This window comes from Podarcis muralis, chromosome 5 (assembly GCF_964188315.1).
Source record: "Podarcis muralis chromosome 5, rPodMur119.hap1.1, whole genome shotgun sequence".
Taxonomy (NCBI): domain Eukaryota; kingdom Metazoa; phylum Chordata; class Lepidosauria; order Squamata; family Lacertidae; genus Podarcis; species Podarcis muralis.
In genome coordinates this window covers 79174631-79188213 of record NC_135659.1, presented here as the reverse complement: position 1 = coordinate 79188213, position 13583 = coordinate 79174631, and the positions used below count along the sequence as shown (strand labels likewise).

At 47.8% G+C, this 13583-nt stretch overlaps 1 protein-coding gene across 4 annotated transcripts in view; it reads right to left on the bottom strand.

The window, feature by feature from the left end:
* Nucleotides 1–11175, bottom strand: part of KCNS1 (potassium voltage-gated channel modifier subfamily S member 1) — a 47898-nt gene extending 36723 nt beyond the window's left edge. For 3 of the 4 annotated variants that reach the window (XR_013393010.1, XR_013393011.1, XM_028735047.2), the window contains exons 1-2: nucleotides 10739–10876; nucleotides 5150–5231 (exon numbers count right to left, since the gene is read on the bottom strand). The gene's annotated coding sequence lies outside the window, so the exon portion shown is untranslated. Of the gene's footprint in view, nucleotides 1–5149; nucleotides 5232–10738 lie in introns of all 4 variants that reach the window. The other variant, XM_077929257.1, reaches the window with a different exon arrangement.
* Nucleotides 11176–13583: the final 2408 nt, after the last annotated feature.

The following is a 13583-nucleotide window of genomic DNA, read 5'->3' as shown; positions in this document are numbered from 1 at the left end:
CTGGACCTAATGGTCAGGGGTACCTTTACCTTTACTAAAGAGAAGGAGGACCAAAAGCTCCAAAGACCCCACTATGATCTTGCTAAGGAAGGGAGTTGCCTAATAATATGGCATAGCGGTAAAGGAGGAAAGCACCCTCTCCCCAAAAGACATTGAACTAAGTGGAAATTGCCCTCCCTCCTCCATTGCTGCTTTTAAGTTTGAAAAGGACACTGAGAAATTACCACAGTCCCATTCATGCGGCTTGGCCAAGTTCTGGGGAAAGAATCCTTCGTTCTTACAAAGCCTTTGCAAGGATGCTAGAAAGCATTCAAAGAGGCAGCTGGGTTACACTCTCAAAACAACATCCTCCCAAATCCAAAATAATAAATAAATAAATAAATAAAATACACTTTATGTTGGGGGCAGGTAAAAAAGGTAAAGGGACCCCTGACCATTACGTCCAGTCGTGGCCGACTCTGGTGCTCATCTCACTTTATTGGCCAAGGGAGCCGGCGTACAGCTTCCGGGTCATGTGGCCAGCATGACTAAGCCGCTTCTGGCGAACCAAAGCAGCACACGGAAACGCCATTTACCTTCCTGCCGGAGCGGTATCTATTTATCTACTTGCACTTTGATGTGCTTTTGAACTGCTAGGTTGGCAGGAGCAGGGACCAAGCAACGGGAGCTCACCCTGTCGTGGGGATTCGAACCGCCGACCTTCTGATTGGCAAGCGCTAGGTTCTGTGGTTTAACCCACAGCGCTGCCCGCATCCCTTGGGGGCAGGTAGCCTTGCTTTTTAAAAAAAAAAAATCTAAAGGAACATTTGCTGCTGGAACTATCCTGTTAAGGGAGAGCAGAATCTGCCACGTATTAAAACAATTAGATTAAATCATCACAGGCTGTCACATAGGCAGCAGAGAAACTTGTTGATGGATGTGAGGAACATTGCAGGGACTGTCCATAAGAGGTCTTGCAGCAGCACAACAGCAACAAGGGCTCCAAGAAAGAGCTTCCGTTTCCCAAAAAACACAATGTCTTAACAGTTTCAAGAGTGCCGGGAAATCATGCTCTCCATCCGGAAGATTTCTGCTTTAGAAAAAGGATGTCTGGCTCCCGAACAAATAAGCAACATCCATCACCGGGCAGAGCCCAATTGAAGGCTTCTTTAGTTGTAGCTAAAGAGGTTTCCTTCCATCGCTTCTTGAAGCTATAGAACGCCACGGTGCTTATTCTGGCTGGTGAAATGGTCCTTCGCTGTTCTCCCTGGAAGTGGCACTCTTGAAGCCCACTGCTGTACTCAGGAGCACAATGCCCTGGGTGTCTACTTAAAAGTAAGTCCAATTGAGTTCAATGGGGGCTTACTCCCAGGTAAGGTGCTGGGGTCTACACTGCTAGACTGAGCAAAGTGCATTCTGGATTAACAGATTAGCAGATGTATTTCCATCATGTCTACCTCTGATTAGAATTCCCGGAAGAAATCCCAGCTGGTTCTGATGGGATTACACTCAAATAACCCAATAGAGGGGATTCATTCCTAGTATGGCAAACCCAACAAAGCTACTGTTCTGGGAAGCAAATAAAAACAATCCCTTTATGATGTTAGTTTGCCACACATATACAGAGCAGAAGCTTACTATTTTGTTTTCAGAGGGTGCGGGGGGCAGGGCGGCAGGGGAAAAAAGAAAAGAAAACCGCCCACTTACATTTATCAAATAAAATATTGCCACTTCTAATTATTCAGAAAATAGAGAGGGGTAAAACCAGTTTTGAAAAACCAGGAACTGTAAGGAGATGATTAATAAGGAGAGCCACAAGAAATGAGGCTGCATGTGGGCCAGTGTATCCCACATGTGAAATTTAGGATTGAATTATTTGCATGTAGTCCATAAACATGGCTTGATATGGACAGCAAAACCATTAAAACAAACCAAAAACATATCCAAAACTAAGTCCTAAGCCCAAGCTGTTGCATGTACCTTCTTGCCATTTTTGTCTTAGGCCCCATCTGCATTGTATTTAAAGCAGTATCATACCAATTTAAACATTCGGGGTTCCCCCAAAGAATCTGAAACTCCCCACCTCATGGTTACAATTCCCAAAGTTCCTTGGGAAGAGGGATTGATTGAATGTTCTGCCACTTTGGGAACCGCAGCTCTGTGAGGAGTATACTCCCAGCACCCTTAATGAACTACATCTCCTAGGATTCTTGGGGAGAGGGGAGCCATGCCTATTTGATGTATCATAATAGTTTTCAATGTGTGGCACAAAAGGGTCTTAGGTTAGTATCCATTTTGGCTTCATTAGGTGCGAACAAAGTGCTTGGAAGAAGTCCTTAATCTGATTCTGAATCTGAATCTGCTCTCCATTCTGGCCAGTAAAATCCAGAAAGAATTTGGGCTAGTAACTTCAGGAAGACACTCTTATATTTGGGTTCTCCTTCAGCAGTTAATTACCGTATTTTTCGCTCTATAACACGCACCAGACCATAACACGCATGTAGTTTTTAGAGGAGGAAAACAAGAAAAAAAATATTCTAAACGAAATAGTGGATATATGATTTTTGTGGTTCATGCTGTGGCCACAGACATGTGATCTGACAGTGAGTTTGGAGTAGCCCAATGCAAAAATCCTGAAGATCCATGTGGATCCATGCTTTGTAACCACGGAGGAGGGAAGGAGGGGAACCATGGATCCTCTGCTCACGACTGCAGCAGATCCCCCCCGCCACCCGCAGGCATTCGCTCCATAACACGCACAGACATTTCCCCTTACTTTCTAGGAGGAAAAAAGTGAGTGTTATGGTGCAAAAAATACGGTACCTACCACACGGTCCTTGAAGAAAGAAAAGAGCGTTGATGACTCAGGAAATTACTCGCCTGTGTCTAAATTTTATTTGCGGAAAAGGTAACCAAGCATCCAAGCACCTGTAGTGTGGGTCTTTATCTTCTCCTGTATTCAGGATGGGGCAGACATCTGCCATGTAACATGGTAGCCCCTAGCTTAGATCACAGAATTGTAAAGTTGGAAGGGACCCAAAGGCTTAAACATTTTTCATGAAGCCACTTGTAATTACCTGAATGTTGTCTCAAACAGTTTTGTGGATTGTGAGTGGGGAGTTTGCAAACCATTCAAGATTGAAATTAGGAGGAACGGAGAAGATTGAGGATACAGTACATTTGCAGAGGCAATCCTTTCTTTGTTCAAACAGATCAGTTACAGTGACAGAACTGCAGACCTTGCTTGAAGCAGAGGTCCTGGAATCACAATTCCAATGGACAAATCACCGGCAATTACATCCTTGAACTTCACTTGTTTATATGTTTAAAAGTGGTTATCAACATATAAAGGGCAGACTTCCAAATTCTGTGCTGGTCTAGCAACACGGCTGATGTATGCGATCAGCCTCTGAGCTTAATTGCACTATTCATTTTTCTACACAGACTCCTTCTGTAGGAGCAAAGCAAGACGATCGTTTCTGCAAGAACAAACAAAGCAGCAATATTGCTATTTGATTAACTTTTGCATGGACCATGTTCTCATTGAGGCAAACATTAATAATTGGATTTCTTTCCCCTCCCCTTAAAGAATGGTAATTTCAATCTTACAGGCACAGGAATTTGCTGGTGGGACAACGAAGAACCAAGCCTGTGTGCCAAAGCCATGATTGTCAAATTGACAATTTCTCCTGATTTTCAATGCATCAGACGATATTTAAATAGTATCATCATGGAACTAACTTTACAGAGAAGCATATCCAAGCATATCCATATCCAAGCATATCCATATCCAAGCATATCCATATCCAAGCATATCCATATCCAAGCATATCCATATCCAAGCATATCCATATCCAAGCATATCCATATCCAACCCTTCCCCCAAGAGAGATGGGAGTCTTAATTTAGTCACGGTAAGGGAAAGGAAGAGAGCAGAGAAGACAGACAAGGAATGAAGGTGATTAAATGTAGCGGTATCCACTTAGCTAACCTCCAGATGTTGCTTGACTACAACAACCATCATTCCTGAATAGTGACCAACAGGCTGGGACCAACAGGCTATGTTTCTGTTGTGAAGTTTTGCAGAGGAAGTGATGCAATGTAAGAGACCCAAGCATAAAAGGGAGCAAAGGCAAAAAGACGGAGTATTTTAAAAGGGCCAAAGTTCAAGTGGGTTGAAGGAATTTCAGCATAGGTCTCTTGGGTGACCTTTGAAGGTGGTTCTCACTGGTGATCTGTCTATTAGATGGATGGAGAACCTGCTGGACTCCCAACAGCCCCACCAGTATGGCTAAAGGTCAGGAATTATGGGAGTTGTAGTCTATCAACATCTGGAACACTGCACGTTCTCCATCCCAGGTCTAGAGCATCAAGTGTGTCATGGGCCATTTTCAAATTCATGTTTGGCTGGAGTCAGAAAGCTGGAGGGCAGAATGTTTTGGCCTAGCTCTAGGGTTTTAAAACTGACCAGCAGGAGAGATCTAAAGAAGCTCATTGAGATAAAAAAAAAAGTCTTTGATTCACATGTAAAAGTAGGCACTGAGAAGACTATGTGTACTGATCTCTTTTAGGAAGCTGTTCTAGATATTGGGTACCACCACTACAAAGTTATCATCTATGTCTCCACCTGCTGTACCTTTGACACCAAAGGAGTTTGACTGAGGGCCTCTTGACGCAGAATAAGGTATATTCAAACAGTGGGAGGCAATTGAGATTCTAGTGCCAGGGCATTTAGAGCTGCAAAGGTCAAAACCAGCCCCTTGAACTGAGTCTGGAAGCAGAATGGTATCCAGCACACCTGGAGAAAGATTGATAAAATATGATCCAGTAGAACAGCCCCAGTCAGAATCCTGCCAGCTGCATTGAGTCAATGGAAGTTTCCAGAGTCTTCAAGGACAGTTCCACATACAGCACACTGCAGGAAGCTAGCCTGGAGGTGACATGAACACACAGGCCTAAGGCCAGATGTGCTTTTGCCAGTATAGCTGGCATAAGTTGGTAAAACACGCTCCTGGCCACAACTATCAATTCTGCTTAAGGAGCAGATCCTGATCCAGGGATACTCCCCAAACTGCAAACCTGCTGCATTTTGTGTAGGAAAGGGCAGAGAGAGGAGGGTGCAATCCTGTCTGAAACATATTGACCACTAGAACCCCCCAACCAACAGTACCTCCGTCTTGCGTGGTTAAGCTTCAATCTGACCTCATCCAATCCAAAGATGACACCAGTTCAGGACTTCTAATCTTGCCTCCCTAGGATCAGAAGATGCAAACAAGAGATGTTGCTCAGTGCCATCTGCAAGCAGATGATGTCCTATCCTGGTCCAAATCCCTGAATGGCCTCTCCCAGCAGATCCACGTATGTTAAGGGAACAGGAAACAAGATGGAATATGTAGTACCACACATCCTAAATGCAGTCTCCCACCACCACTTTCTGGGACTGACTCAACAGTAGAGGATGGAGCCACTACATCCCACCAAGGGATGGAGCCACTACATCCCACCAGAAGGGTACAATAGTTGATGGCATCATAAGCCACAGAGAGGTGGACCTCTGTTGATGGGCTCCCACCAGCACTTTCAGGTCCAAAAGCAGGCTTGAAACTTGATTGGAAAGGAATATAGTGGTACCTCGGGTTACATACGCTTCAGGTTACAGACTCCGCTAACCCAGAAATAGTGCTTCAGGTTAAGAACTTTGCTTCAGGATGAGAACAGAAATTGTGCTCCGGCGGTGTGGCAGCAGTAGGAGTCCCCATTAGCTAAAGTGGTGCTTCAGGTTAAGAACAGTTTCAGGTTAAGAACGGACCTCTGGAACGAATTAAGTACTTAACCTGAGGTACCACTGTATTCTGATTCAAGAAACCGTGAAACTGCTTCACACACTCAAGCACTTTGCCTGACCAAGCACAACAGATCTCATACAGGGTGAAAGCTGTTCAAACTGGCAGGATACAGTTGTGGGGTTGTTGTTTTCCCCCTAATACACTCAATCCTTCCACCAGCTGTTGCCAACCTGGTGCCCTCCAGATGTTTTTCCAAAGCTTCCAGAAGACACCAGGTTACCAAAGCCTGACTTGAAGTGTTGCCATGATCTCACATTCCGACAGTGAGACATGTACCCGTTTTATAACACAGCTGCCCAGCCTCAGCCTGGCTAAGTAATGAAGGATGGGAATAAGCTGTCCACATCCTCCTGGGAAGAACCTACGGAAGAAATACGATAAATGACTTGCTATGGAAATACATTTTTGAAGTGTACTTTTGAAGCGCACACATACTTCCTCATGTTTTGCAGGAGAAGGAAGAGGCAAAGACTCAGGAGGTTCCACGGAAGCCAGAAATGCCACAGCTCAGCTAGTTATGGGAAGCTCACCTCTGCTGAAATGAATCAGCAATTGTGATTTGCAGTGCATTCATTCATTACAAGCAGGGCAACCTGTTTTCTTAGCCAGGTAATTATGAGTTTCAGCAACATCTCTCTAGCCATGAGATCAAGGGAATGCGGTCAAAGGAGGACCATGACTGATGTTTTCCCTTAGTGAACCAGTAGGGAAATCCTGTGCTTGGGAGGTCACCTTCATCCTTATATTTCTGGCCAATTTCGTAGGTTTCCACTTCTTCATGTTCATAAAATATTCTTTTGATGGGGAGGGGAATGACAGTAAGTCCTGCGGTCTGCTTAATCTTTTTAAAAATCCCTTTAACACGCCACCTTTCTACATGCATGCTAAAGTTCTTCACTAGCACTGCCACCAACAATACCAGTTCCTCCTCCCTCTGAGAACATCAGACCGGAGCTCCAGGTCCCCATCATCTAAGCTACATGCTACTACTTTGCCTCCAAAAGCCTTCTAAATGCTAGAAAGTGTGGCTCCCAGTCCTGCCAGACTAAACATTTCTGCTGCACATCTCTCCTTTCCCACTGATCAAAGGACACCACATATTCATAAGAACCACCCTAAAAGCCCATCTAGTTAAGCATTTTGTTCCACAGAGACTAGGCATATGCCTCCTGGAAACCCTAAGAGGAGCGTGTTGTTGTTCTCTGGCAAATGGTATTCCACATCCCTTTGTGGCTTGCAAACAATGGTAAATTGCCAACTACATCCTCTCCTCAATCCTGAGCACTTGAATTGCTGTTTCAAGTGAGGTGCAGGAGAGGATTAATAGAACACCCTTTCTGCTTTAGTAAAAGCCTCATTTCCTAGTTCTGACGCTGGTGCAATTCAGAGGTCTTCAAATATGTTCATTAGTAGCCATCGCAAGCTTAATTCTAGAGACCAACAGGCAAAGATCTAGTGTTATTCCGCTAAAGAATGAACTGGTTTTCAAAAAGTCACTGACAGCAAGGGAAGATGCCGTATTTTTCGCTCTATAAGACACACTTTCCCCCTCCTAAAAAGTAAGGGGAAATGTGTGCACGTCTTATGGAGCGAATGCAGGCTGCGCAGCTCTCGCTGAAGCAAGGAGAGCAAGAGGGATCGGTGCGCACTGATCCTTCTTGCTGTCCTGGCTTCGCTTCGCTAGAGAGGCGCTGCGCAGCCTTCCCCCTCTGTGCAGCGCCCCTTTAGCGAAGCGGGAGGAGAAATGGAAGGGGCTCCACTTCTCCTGCCCCTCTGCTGAAGATGCGCTGAACAGAGAGGGAAAGCTGCCCAGCGCCCCTTCAGCAAAGCGGGAGGAGAAACGGAGCCCCTTCCATTTCTCCTCCCGCTTTGCTGGAGAGGCGTTGAGCAGAGAGGGCGAGAATATTTTTTTCTTGTTCTCCTCCTCTAAAATTAGGTGCGTCTTATGATCGGGTGCGTCTTATAGAGCAAAGAATACGGTGAGTGTGAGAGTGTATCGGTATCAAGGGCTCACTAGAATGGGCCAGTCACCCACCAGTTCCCCTTTAAGCCCCCCACTTTTCACTTTACATGAGGGATGCAGTGTAACTTGCCTCTGGGGGTCAGGAAGCCATCACTAGAAACAGTGACTGGCCACCAAACCCAGCCCAAATGTTTGCACTCCTGTCTCAATAAATGGTTTGCACAGATTGCCTTGGGCCACATTGGAGATCTCACCCCAAGGGCCTCCTGAAGACCCCAAGCCTTACAGCCAACAGCCCCGAGCTAGAGCAATCAGACCACTTTATGAAGCAGATTAGAAGAGACCAGGAGGAACGAGAGACCAGGAAACACGTTTCTTGCATTTTAATGTCACTCCCAAGGACAGGTAAGGCTGCTAACAGACAGCATCTGATGAACCAGAGGTCTTTACGTCAAACACCACTCCAGACACAGCTGGCTCCCAGGTGTTTCGGGCGGACACGTAGTTACGCAGTTCTTTTGGGGGAGGGAAAAAAGAACATTAAAGGCACACACACAAAAACATACAGCTGCTGGGAGATCAGCAAAGGGATTGGGCCAAGATGGGTCTTCTTAATCCTTGCATACTATTTTCCTGCTACAATCCCCTTTTACCACACACCACCCCTCCCTCACAGCAGGGTGCAGATGAGACAGAAGCAACAAGGTGTTCCTTCTGCACGCTTCGCCGCAACAACAAGCAAATGAGTCATGCATATAGATTAAAATGCACTTACTATACCTACAGCTTCGTCCTTCTCTACACCACAGATGAGCCATCTAAATCTTTCCCCCTTCTCACCACTCGGGCAACCGTGTGATACTTGGACACAGGTACGAAGAAATTTGCAAGACCATCTCTATGTAATTGCCATAAACATTCTGCAACCATTATCACAGGGAAGACTTATAGAAAACCCCTTTGTGTAGTGGGAGGCTGCCTGCGCAGGACGTTCTTTCAGTACATCTATTTCAGTCCATTGGCACAAAAGAGAACCCGGGAAATAGGACCTGGAAACACATGCATGAGGTTTTTCCTGCATGGTCTTGTGTGCCAATGCTGCAAACGCCACAGTGCAACTACACAGGCCATCTTTTGCCAGTCTGGCGCTTGCTGGGACTGATGGGAGCTGTCGCCGCAAACATCTGGAGGGCTCCAGGTTGCAGAAAGGTGGCCCAGGCCATGGGGAATCTATGTGGGTTGTTCAAGGGCACCAGTGACGTTGGAGATGAGGATGCACTGAAAATCAATACGCAAGATACCGCAAAAGCCACACGTGCTCCAATATCACTACTTGTCCCAAACCCTCATCAGTGAAGGTCAGGGCTGAGGAAGGATTTCAGCATTCACTCTCCACAGCCAAGCCCAATGTCCCATCGCTTGGATTGCTTCTCAGCAGCAGCCTCACGCAGAATGCTGTTGCAGAGAACATCTTCTAACCAGCCATTGCCAAAGCCTCCCGGACTTCCACTTTGATAGATACCAACAAGGGGATGGGAGAATTATGTGTACAAAACATGAGGATGCTTTCTGGAGCATGTGAAAGGGACCACCTGAAGCCAGGCAACAAACAGGCCTTATTAGATGCTCACCCCACTTTTCATCTTAAGGAACTCAAGGTTCTCTACATTTAACCCTCACAACAGTCCTGTGAGGTCTGTTAAGGGGCAAGGATGGCAACTGGCCAAGAGTTGCCCAATGAGCTTCATGGACAGGCATGGAGCTGAACGCAGACCTCCCAGATTCCTGTACCAGCAATCACATCATATTTGTCGTCCACTGGGAATCTAGTTTTTCCCAGCTGGCCCTGCACCAATGCCTTCTAATAGCCAATAAAGGCCCTGAGTTGGCCAATACATTTAGGAGAGGAAGGGGCAGTGCCAAGTTGAATGCCAAGGAAGGGCACAGGAGGCTTGACCTTTGCCTGCTGGCAGATTCCCTACAGGGAATAAGCTTCTGCCAACTAGTTGCATGGAGCCTCTCACTTCGTGGCAGGCCATTCTCTCCCTCCACAACCTTAAAAGTCTGCCGAAGGCACTGTTAAATAGTGGGTAGACATAGCAGTAACAGGCACACACACCCCCACCAGGAGAAAAAGCAGGTGATCCTGGGATCAGATGGGAGAGAGAGATTAAGCAAATCATCTCCAGTGGTCAGTCCCAAAATGAGATCTACAGGGGTGCAGACCTGCTTGGACGCACAGCTGTCTGACTTGGAAGCTTCACCTCCCTAATACCAGGTGGTGAGTAGTCTAGCTGCAGTAAAAAAATCACTTTGTGTGCGCTCAGGGACACTCACTTTTGTCAGTTTCATCTCACCTTACTACCGCACTATTTGCCACTAGGAAAGCTCCAGCAAGATCAGACCCTAATGAAAGCACACACTAGCCTGCAAATCCCACCTCGGGACTCTAAATCCCCCTAGATGTGAGAGATGCTTCTCCAGGAACAAACACTCTGTACATGCTCAACAACACTCTCTTCATAAAGACCCTTCAACTTATACCAGACAGATTGAGCCCTGGCGTTAAAATTGGGTTATTGGGGTGGGGGCGTGCTACTGAGCCTTGGTTCAAATCAATATCGGGGAGGGGGCGAAAAAGGCGCTGAGCTAGATAGACCACCTTCGCGTACCCTCTGGGCGAACGAGCTTCACTTGGGCGTGGGGCAGAGACTCAGCCTCGGGGCCACCACGCCCAGCACGAGAAAGACCCAGCCTTCAACCTCAGACCCAATTACATGGGAGTAAACATCACTGACCAATAGCACTTTCTTCCGAGCAACCATGCCCAGGACCGCGCCATTGCAAGACCGATCCTTCCACCCTCCGCCCTTAACGGCAGCTATTATTATTATTAATTAAATTTCTACACCGCCCTCCCCCCGAAGATCCCAGCTAGCGTCCCACCTACCTCTCCGCACAGGTGCCCGCAGGGAGCCGCGGGTGCGTGCCTCTCGCGGGCACAGCCGTTCAGCCGCTGCGCCCCGGCCAGGGGCTCCGGGCAGAGTTGGGCGCGCACATGCCTGGAGGGGGAGGCGCCGCCCGCGATCTGGCCCCGCGCTCCGGTTGAGCCATGTGCGGCTGGGCGGGAGGCGCCCGATCTCCTCTCCTTCCCTCCTCCCGGATCCGGAGCGGAGAGAGCCAGCCCTTTAGCGCCGCCGCTGCTGCTGCCCCGCGCCTTCCTCTTCTCGGCGCCCGGGGCGCCTCCAGCCGCTGCGCGCTGCGCCGCGCCAGGCGATCCAAAAGGGACACCTCCCCAGCGCCGGCGGCTGTACGCCGAAAGTTGCCATTCTGCGCCTTTTTGAAGCTCAGTTCGCCACGCCGCCGACGGCCGCCAGGCGAGACAGCCCGCCTGCTAGGCACCGTCTACAAATTCGCGCTCTGTTTCTCAGAGGGAGAAAGAGGCAAACAAGCGAAGGGATAAGGGTCTTGGAGGCTCCTCCTCGTCCTCTCCCGAGCAGAGAGGCCTGCAACCGAAAGAGGCAGGCAGGCAGGCAGACTCAGGAGGGAGAAGCCTCCTCGGTGCTCCTTGGAGCCCTGCCTCCGCCGTCTAGCGCCGGGACCATTGGGAAGGCAGTTAATTAGGAGAGATGCGTGGCTGGGGAAGCCTCTGGGCAAACCGGGATGGGATTTGTGCGCCTAAGCGTAAATCAGAGGAAGCGGAGAAGAGAGCGGTTAGGGGAATTGGGCAGGCAGCCGGCGCAGATAATTGCAAGGGAGGGGGGAGGTCGGCTGCAGGAACGAGAGAGGAGAACGAGGGGGAGCTGCGTGGGGGTGAGAAAGCCCCCCCTTCCCTTTGTTCTCCCTGGGAAGACAAAAGGGATCTGGCAAAAGCTGGAAGAAGGGAAGGGAACCTTGTGGGTGGAGAGGGAAGGGAGACCTGGGAGACGACATCGGACAACAGGCCCCGCGACCCTGGCCTTGGCTTCGCGGGGATTTGGTGCAGAAAAAGAGGCATCATAGAATTGTAAGGGCCCACGATGGCCCTATAGTCCAACCCCCTACAGGGCAGGACTCTTTTGCCCCTTGTGGGTCTCAAACCCATTAGGAGTCTCGTGCTCTACGCCTCTACCAACTGAGCTACTTGTTATTTTAAATCCTGAAATCACAGGCATTTTTGTGGCTGGGGTGGTTTCCCAAACATCCGCATCTTTGTGGAACCCAACACTTTGTGGAACGGTTTTTTAAAAATAATGCAACACAGGGTGGCTGGCTTTTCCTGCCACATTTAAGTGTGGCCAATCCTGTGAGGGCCAAATGCCATTGAACACACACACACACTCTTTCTTGCACACAGGATTACATGCACAACAGCCCTGCATATAACACACACTCCTCACACATGCAGACTCCTCCACCGCACACACAAACCGGCAGGCGTGCCCTCTATCTCGTCCTAACCCAGTTCCACCCAAAGAGTAGGTGACAGTGCCGTGCCTGCTGCCCTCACCAAGCCTCTGTGCAAATGGTGAATTGGGAGTTTCAGGAGCTATCTTGAAAACATGTCTGCTTACTCCAGATCCAACAGAAAAGATTACATAAACCAGTGTCGTTTTAAGATTGTAAAATGTGGTGTTTGTTAGAAGCAAATGTGAAATGATGTACATTGGGAGCTGAAAGAATCTAAGGTGGGGGCTGAATGGGTGGTAACTAAATAGGAAAGTGATTGTAAGGTCATGGCGAATAGCTGAATGAAAATATCAACATAAGTTGCAAAGGTGGTAGTTTTGGTGGCCCCACCATAGGGCTGGAAAATGTGCAGAAAAGGGTAGTGCAAATGACTAGTGAATCATTTCCTGCTCCACTACAGATGTTCAGCCTATCATCTCAGCAAAGCTGAATATATGCTTGGCAAACCTGCTACTGTAAAGGGCGTGACTACATAACAGACATTTAAACTGTAATTATCACTGGCGGTAATTTTTGCATCTCATTGCCATTCAACTCCCACCTTACTGTTTTCTCCTTTATATCCAGCTAGAATTTCATTTCATGCACCTGACAAAGTGGGCTTGAGATCACTAAACCTTATGCCACCATAATTTTTTTACTCTTTAAGGTGCTGCAAGTTGTCCTATGCTGTTTTGCTGAATGCACATGGGGGGGGGGGGCTGGATCAGCTTTGGTTTGGGAAAAGGGGTGTTTGGGACTTCTTAGTTTAGGGAGGGGAGATACAGCTGAGCTGGGACATGGTATATACAGTAGAGAAAGTGGATAGAAGCTTTTCCTGCGCCTCTCATAACAATAGTGCTCTGGATCATCTTGTGAAACGGGTTGGCAGTAGATTCAGAAGAGACAAGCGGAAGCACTTCTTCACAGAGCGCATCATTAATTCATGCGCTTGCTGCCACAAGAAGCTACTAGCTTAAGCAGCTAGCTGTAAAAGGGCATCTGGAAGATTCATGGGGAATAAGCTTCATTGATGGCTATTAGCCAAGGCAGTTCTGCAGCCATGTTTGGAAGCAGAATGCCACCAAATACGAGTTGCTACAAGCCAACAGCAGGAGAGGCCTATTGCCTCCATCACTCCTTGATGGTGACCCAGAAGCATCTGTCAGAAGACTGAGAGACAGGGTGCTGGATTAGACGTAAAGTAATACTTGGACACCTTTCCCAATACAAATCCTGTCTTAAGGGCATAATCTTTTCTGACTGATCATGGACTTAGAGGACTTGAAGAGCTGGGCAGCAAAAACCAACCCCCAATTTTTCTACAACAACCTGATCCAGCAAAGCTTTTCTTGGGGCACATTGCT